Source organism: Triticum aestivum, chromosome 3A (assembly GCF_018294505.1).
Source record: "Triticum aestivum cultivar Chinese Spring chromosome 3A, IWGSC CS RefSeq v2.1, whole genome shotgun sequence".
NCBI classification, from domain to species: Eukaryota; Viridiplantae; Streptophyta; class Magnoliopsida; order Poales; family Poaceae; genus Triticum; species Triticum aestivum.
In genome coordinates this window covers 469,920,070-469,928,623 of record NC_057800.1, presented here as the reverse complement: position 1 = coordinate 469,928,623, position 8,554 = coordinate 469,920,070, and positions in this window count along the sequence as shown.

The window sequence follows — 8,554 nt, the reverse complement described above, 5'->3', positions numbered from 1 at the left end:
TACGCGTCTAGGCCGGATTGTAACAGGAGGCAGGGAACACGATGTTTTACCCAGGTTCGGGCCCTCTTGATGGAGGTAAAACCCTACGTCCTGCTTCATTAATATTGATGATATGGGTAGTACAAGAGTAGATCTACCACGAGATCAAGGAGGCTAAACCTTAGAAGCTAGCCTATGGTATGATTGTTGTATATGGAGTTGATCGCCTACGGACTACAACCCTCCGGTTTATATAGACACCGGATAGGGTTAGGGTTACACAGAGTCGGTTACAATGGTAGGAGATCTTGAATATCCGCATCGCCAAGCTTGCCTTCCACGCCAAGGAAAGTCCCATCCGGACACGAGACGAAGTCTTCAATCCTGTATCTTCATAGTCCAGGAGTCCGGTTGAAGGTATAGTACGGCTACCCGAACACCCCCTAATCCAGGACTCCCTCAGTAGCCCCTGAACCAGGCTTCAATGACGACGAGTCCGGCACGCAAATTGTCTTCGGCATTGCAAGGCGGGTTCCTCCTCCAAGTCCTTCATAGAAGATTGTAAACACCAAGAGTAATGTCCGGCTCTGCAAAATAAGCTTCCACATATCGCCATAGAGAGAATAATATTAACACAAATCAAAACTGCTGACGAATTCCGCAGTGTGTCATCACACTACGGCCAAGTCCTTTACTCGAATCGTTTTTACTTTTCCACCTCAGCATGTTTTGCGAGGCGGTTTCCTTGGAACGGCTTGTCAAAGCAGAGATCATGTACCCCCTTTATGGGATTCTCATCAATGCGGACGTGGGTAACCCAACCGCGCCATTTATCACGGCGCTTGGGAGGCAAGCGAGTTTTACTATGCTGGTGGGGACACACAACCGCATCTGCCCATATAAGGGGATAAGGATCCACCTTTTTACCTACGCCTTCTTCCTCCTTTGCCTATCCATCTCCTGCGCACTCGAGCTCCAGCGCCCAAGCCCGCACTTCCCACCTCAACCTTCTCCAGCAATGTCCGGAGCGGGAGGCAAGTGGATGGTCTCCTCCGCTATGGAGGGCCAAGTCAAGAAGCTAAGGAAGGCCGGATACCTGTCCAAGGACATCGCGCACCGGCTTCCCGAAAAGGGGCAGCTTCTCCCCACCCCAAGGCCCCATGAGAGGGTAGTATTTCTCCCCCACTTCCTCCGCGGACTGGGTTTTCCACTCCACCCATTTATCCGGGGGCTCATGTTCTATTACGGCCTGGATTTCCACGATCTGGCCCCGAACTTCATCCTCAACATCTCGGCGTTTATCGTCGTGTGCGAGGCTTTCCTCCGCGTCCGCCCTCATTTCGGCCTCTGGCTCAAGACCTTCAACGTCAAGCCCAAGGTGGTGCGCGGCAGCCAGGCGGAGTGCGGAGGCGCCATGGCGGGCAAGATGTCCAACGTCCTATGGTTCGAGGGCTCTTTTGTGGAGACCCTAAAGGGGTGGCAATCCGGGTGGTTTTACATCATCGAGCCACGCGATCCGAAATGGACCGCAGCCCCCGAGTTCCGATCCAGACCCCCCACGCGGCTTATGTCCTGGAAAGAGACGGGCCTGTCGTGGGGTGACGAAAAAGAAGTGGCCGGATTGCAAACATGCATCCAGTCCCTAGTGAACAAGCCAATCCGGCTAGTTAATGTAATCCAGGTTATGCTCGTCCGCTGGATCCTCCCGTGCAAACAACGGGATTTTAATCTGTGGGAGTTCGACCCGGCGCAGCACCAAACCCTTAGCAGGCTCTTCGACACGACGTACGAAGATGCCTGGAAGGTGCTATTCAAGTGCGCCGAGGCTCCCGCATCCGCTTCCGAGGACCGCGGATACAGCTCGCAGTGTCACGCTAGCGAGGTAAGCTATCTTCACCTTTTACAAGATGTTAAGCTTTTTTCATAGTTTGACTCTATGCGGGATCTAAACTCCCTTACCTTTGACAGGCTTGGCGAGCGATATCCGGACCGATTAACTGTCCAGCTCCGTTGCCCGAAGACCCAGCCCCAGCTCTACTAGTGAAGCTGCTGGTTCCGGCGCCTTATGTGGTGCCGGAGAAGAAGGCCAAGAAGAAGAAGGCCACGGGGACTCGAAAGAGTGCCCGCAACGTGGTGGTGTCGGACTCGTCATCCGACGAGTCCGAGACGCCCTCTTCCCGTGAAAACAAGGAGGAGGAAGAAGAAAACTCTCCCCCCCCCCAGCAGAGAGAGGAGAGAAGAGGAAGGCCGCCCCAACGGGGGAGGCCGAGGGGTCCAGGAAAAGGAAGACCCCTCCGCCGGACTACTCCCCCGACGCCGAAGAGGGCGGAGAGGAGTGGCCAAACAGGGCCAAGCGTCCGGCGAAATCATAAGTTCGGATATCAGAGTAAGTCATGATGTTCCTTTGTTGCACAGCTTTCCCTAATGTCGAACGTAATTATGCAGCCCGCCCCGGGCCGAATTCAACAAATCGTCGGGCGGCTCCCTGGCCTCATCGGACGTGAACTCAGTTCCGCCCGCTGTCTCCCCCCGCACTGCAGACGACGCCGAAGTGGCGTCGCGACAAGCTCCGGGGCAGGAGGAGGTGGTCCCGGAGGAGCCGCAAGGCAACCTCCAGGACTCCAGGAGTGAAGGGGATAAGGCCCCCCAGGGCTCCAAGTCCGGCTTTGTGCCGGACACCGCGCCGGAATCTTCCACAGTTCCGGACCGCGGTAGGCGAACTCCTTCCAAGAGGAGCAAGCCTTCTGAGCCGGCGGCCTCCGTCCAACCACGGGTGCCGGACAATCTGCTGGAGGTGCTTGACGGCGCCTCCATCGACGAGGGGCACCGTACTATTATGAGTACGATGATCCAGAAGGTTCAGTCCGCCAAGAGCGGATTGACTGAAGCTTGCGCTAGCCTTCTAACAGGCTTCGAGGTAAGTAAAAATATGTAAAAATATTACTGCATAGACAGTAGCCCCTGATGCTCTGTTTGGCATTCGGAAAGAAAATCCGAATAGAGGATCTATTAAATATCGCAGGAGTCTAAAAAAAGGGTCAATATGCGTATGCAGGCTTCGCTGCTATCCACCACCGCACTGACCGCGGAGGTGGGTGTCCTGAAGCAGGACCTCGAGCGGACCGAGCGAGAGCTCGGCCTTGCCAAGCGGCGGCTCCAAGAGAGAGATGGTAAGAAATACCTTACAGAAAAAGTGCCTATAAAAAGGCGTGATTGCAAAAAAAAATAACAGGATTGTACTGCTTATTGTAGGGGCCACGACTGAGGTGGTGACCCTTAAGCAGGCGCTGTCTGAGGCCGAAAATAAAACGGCCGCGGAGCGCATCGAGCGAGACAGACTTGGGGCTCAGGTCGGCGAGGTGCAGCAAGAGCTTCAGGCTCTCATGAAAAAACATGAGAGTTTGGAGCTTGAGTCAAAGGCGCAAGCATCCAAGCTCGCGACGGCCCTTGAGACTGCCAAGTCTGCCAAGGCCGAAGCCCAAACGGCCCTCCAAGAGTTGGAGGAGATGAGGAAGATAGCAGCGGGTAAGGCATTCTTCATGCAAAGCAGAAATATAAAAGTAAACTACTTGTTACTTACCCGAATCCGGAGCTCTCCAGGGGCATTCGCAGATCTTCCCCGCAGCGTATCCGACGCCGCCACGTTCTACCGAGATGAAGAGGGCAGCTCGACGGAGAAGGTGTTCTGGTCTCAGTATTCTGAGGCTGGACACCCTGTGCCTTTGAGCAACCAGCTGAAACAGCTGGTCGAGCTCCACAAGGCGGCCGAACAGGCCATGAAGGGCTTCATAGTTCGGCTGTGGCCCGGAGAGGCCCTGCCTGGGAGCTATTTCGGGCTGGTGCAGCGGGTGGTGGAGGCCTGTCCGAGGCTCGAGGTCATCAAGCGCTCTGTCTGCATCGAAGGTGCCCGTCGGGCCCTTGCCCGTGCAAAGGTGCACTGGGGTAAGCTGGACGGTGAGAAGCTTGTGAAGGACAGGCCACCGCCGGGGAAGGAGCATCGCAAGCCCGAGAACTACTACAAGGATGTTCTTGCGGGTGCCCTCCTTGTGGCGGATGAATGTACCAAGGATGTGATTTTTGAATGAACTCGCTCGTGTTTATCCTGTGCGCTGAAAACTTGTTCATATGCGCTAAGCAATGCTTATTGAATTTAAAATATTACTTTCTGTGCGGCCGTTTATCAAAAAATTGAGAGATGGCCAGTCGTCGGCTTCTTCCCCCATGCCACTAGTGCTGGGGTGTTCGGGATAAACCTGAGCGCTCTTTTTCCCATAGTTGGGTCCTTTGGGGGAGGCGCTCAGCACAATGAACCAGGCAATCGGACTATAATGCTTGAACACTCTCACTTAGCCATAGAACTCTATAATTTTAAATTTCGGCGAAGCCCCTAGTTCGGAAGACCGAGTTCGGGGCGCTATCCACGCCTTGGCCGGACAAAGCCAGATCCTCGCTCGAAGCGGCATAAGTCTTTAGGGACTCGAAAAACCTCTCGAACAGCGAGCGGTCTCTCGCCTTATCATGACAGTCAGTTTTAGATTTCTCCACTGAGGTGCTTAACCCAGCTGAACCGAGGCACAATCGCAGTGGTTCTCCTAGTGCTACCTTAGCCGATAGAGCGGAACGTAAGGCACCAAAACATAGGAGCCGGGCAACCCAACCATTGACCCAAATCATGATTCGGAGCCGATGCATATAGTGCTATAAGTTCGGGGTGCCGCACTTGTGAAAGTGTATGGACTTCTCACACCATTATGAGGGGTACTGAAGCCCCTGGCGGGTTTGCCGTACCATGGTGGACGGGTGCAATCATGTCATTTAATAAACATAAATGTGAAAAGAAGATAATGCAAAAAATAGACAAGAAGCTAAGCATTATTTATAGAGAGGCTATTTATCAAAGCCGAATGATACAAATAGTGCGGTAAGCAAAAGATATTGGACTATTCAGTATGTCCTGACCAGGGGCAGGCCGTGGAATTGTATTTAAAATAGGTATACCGCTCGTAACAGAGACCACCTGGGAGTTCCATAATGCGGCATGGCTTGTGTGCCTCCCTGGATCTTGCATCGTTTGTGCGGCAGCCGTATTGCCGAACAGGTCGTCCGAAGTATGGAGTCTTGAAATTAAGAAAAAAATTAAAAAAAGAATCCGGCAGCCCCTAGTACGTTTTAAGCCGTATTTTGGGCGTGCTATTATTGTGCCCCTTCCCCTGTGCCCATGGTATTTCAAGGGCGTAGTTATGTACGCGAGGTACTGGTTTCGCTATGTCGCGAAAGCTGGGGTTGGGGCCGCATTGCTACGTTTGCTCAGAGTGTGCCAGGCGGTCCTGCTGTGGGTTACTCCGGGCGCGCTTGGTAGTGTCTGGCTTTTTAATGGCCGGACTGGAGAATTGCCTGAGAAGGCTACTTTGTACCTCCGCTGCGAGAGCCGCCGTATGCTCCTCCATACGGAGGGAGCGTTCGATGTTTCCATTGATTGTAATTACTCCTCGAGGGCCTGGCATCTTGAGCTTGAGATATGCGTAGTGCGGCACCGCATTGAACTTTACGAATGCGGTTCGTCCGAGTAGGGCGTGATAGCCACTGCGAAACGGGACTATATCGAAGATTAACTCTTCACTTCGGAAATTGTCCGGGGATCCGAAGACCACGTCAAGTGTTACTAAACCTGTATAGTTGGCTTCTACACCTGGTATAACGCCTTTAAAGGTCGTTCTTGTGGGCTTAATCCTTGAGGGATCTATGCCCATTTTCCGCACTGTATCCTGATAAAGCAGGTTCAGGCTACTACCGCCGTCCATGAGGACTCTTGTGAGATGAAATCCGTCGATGATTGGGTCGAGAACCCATGCGACGAAGCCGCCATGACGGATGCTAGTGGGATGGTCCCTTCGATCAAAAGTGATCGGGCAGGAGGACCATGGGTTGAACTTTGGGGTGACTGGCTCCATCGCGTATACGTCCCGTAGCGCACGCTTCCGCTCCCGCTTGGGAATGTGGGTTGCGTATATCATGTTCACCGTCCGCACTTGTGGGGGAAAGCCCTTCTGTCCATTGTTGTTCGGTGGCTTGGGCTCCTCGTCATCGCTGTGCCGCCCCTTGCCTCTGTTTTCGGCCCTTAACTTGCCTGCCTGCTTGAACACCCAACAATCCCTGTTAGTGTGATTGGCTGGCCTTTCGGGGGTGCCATGTATCTGGCACAAGCGATCGAGTATTCGGTCCAAACTGGACGGGCCCTGAGTATTCTTTTTGAATGGCTTTTTCCGCTGACCGGATTTATAGCCTTTGAATCCGGCATTGACTGTCGTGTCTTCATTGCTGTCGCTGTTAACGTGGCGTTTTTGCTTATTCCGACATGTCCTGCCACTTTTGTCCTTGGTATCTGAATTACCAGGGTTCTTTGATAAGTTGTTACTGCGCGCTAGCCAGCTATCTTCTCCCGTGCAAAAGCGGGTCATGAGTGTCGTGAGGGCTGCCATGGACTTCGACTTTTCTTGTCCCAGGTGCCGGGCAAGCCACTCGTCGCGGATGTTATGCTTGAAGGCTGCTAGGGCCTCTGCATCCGGACAATCGACTATCTGGTTTTTCTGTCACAGCCCTAGAGTTTGATTGCACTTAGTTTCATAAGCATTCATGTCATCATGTTCAATTTAATAAATTTGAAATGGGGATTGATAAACCCTAGCACAAATGCAATTCAAATAGGTTCAACCAAAATATTTTCAATGACCTCAAAATATCCTTTTAAAAATGTTCAAGATTTATGGAAAAAGGTGAAAGCCTCTACCAGAGATGATGCATATTTTTCCAGGACATTTTGGTCATTGAATTAAATCATTATGGTATTTGAGTTGGAGTTTAAAAGTTACCATTAAATATTGGTTGCTCCAAATATTCTGAAATTTATTGTGAGGTTTGAAAATAATTCAAATATTCCTCACAAAAATTTACAGAATTAACCAAAGTGTTTTGGTTGGTATTTTATTTGCAAACATAACGCAGAAAAATAGAAAAACAAAATAAAATTAGAAATGACAGAGAGAGAGAGAAGCACAACCACTTACCTGGAGCTGGCCCAGTTGGCCCAGCCCACCAACCCCTGCCAGTCGTCTCCTAGCTTTTGCCAGGAGGACGACGCCGTGTCAACACGCGCGCAACTGAGCTCCACCTCCTGCTTCCACCTCCTGCTCCCCCTTCGCCCTGTCCTCGCGACACCACGGAGATGCCAGAGACCCCTGTTCTCTCTCTCCCTCACCCGCAACCTCTTCCTCCCCTCTGCTCTCTCTCCCATGGCCGACCAAACGAGCCGGAGCGCACCGACGCCGTTCGCCATTGCTGCAGCCACTCCCTCACTCCCTCTCCGCGTCCCCGAGCTCCGCCACGACCCCGTGGAGCAACACACCGACGCACGCGACAAGAAGAAGCCCCAGTCGACCGGAGCGTCGTCGTCTTCACCTCCGGTGCCTGGAGATCGACTCCATCGATTCGCCTTGTCCAGAGCGTCCCCGAGCCCGCTGAGCTTGTCTACATGACCGCTGTGAGCTCACCGTCTTCTCCCCCTCGTTATCTTCGTCGTTTGCGACCTCCAGCATCCGTAACCGCCGTGGCCGAGCTTCCCCTGCTGCCGGCCATGTCGCCGTCGTCGTTGCAGCCACTGCAGCTCGAGCATGAGAGCGTCACCGTGCTCAGTGTGTCTGCAGGAGCACGAAGCACCCCACGGCTCGAACCCAGTGCACTACAATGCGGATTCCGAGCTTGACCGAACCACGGCCGCCGCAAACCTCGTCGTCGGCATTGATTCTGGCGAGCCCCGCGCCCAACTTCGCCTCCTCTTGATGCGGGCGAGCAAGGGCTATGCCCTGGTGCCCTCAGCACACTAACCTGACGCCTCTAGCGCAAATCCGGCGCGCCCCGCCGTGTTCTGTGGTCGCCGCCGGTTGAACTCCGGTGAGATGACGTGGCCCGTCATTAGTAGCTAATAGCCCCACTAATTAACCCTCAAGTGACACCGACATATGGGCCCTACGCCCTTAATTAACCATAATTTAGTTTATGATTAGTTTTAACTAATAACCGTGGCCCCACCAGTCAGAGTTGACCCTGCTGACATGGTCGTTGACCGGACCCACCTGTCCGTGACACTGATGACCCCGTGTCACTAACCAGTGGACCCCACTGGTTAGGTTTGACCTGGACCGGCCTGTTGACCCTGCTGACGTCACCCAGACGCAATGCTGATGCAGTAATTGATTTTCTGGATTTAAAATAATTAGAAAATTCCAGAAAATGCCCAAAACTTCTAAAAATCATAGAAAATTATCTATAACTCCAAATAAGATAAATTATATATGAAAAATTATCAGAAAAATCCAATCTATCCATTTATGCTAGTTTCATGCATGTTAGAACACATTAACCTTGCTGTTTAGGTGAAACAAGTTAATGCACTTATATGACTTCATAAAATGGGTTTGCATTTGAATCCTTGGTTCGAATGGACTCATTTCAATATGTTCTAGCTTGCATTAGCCCAAAACACATTCATATTGCCATGTCATAGCATGCATCATATTGT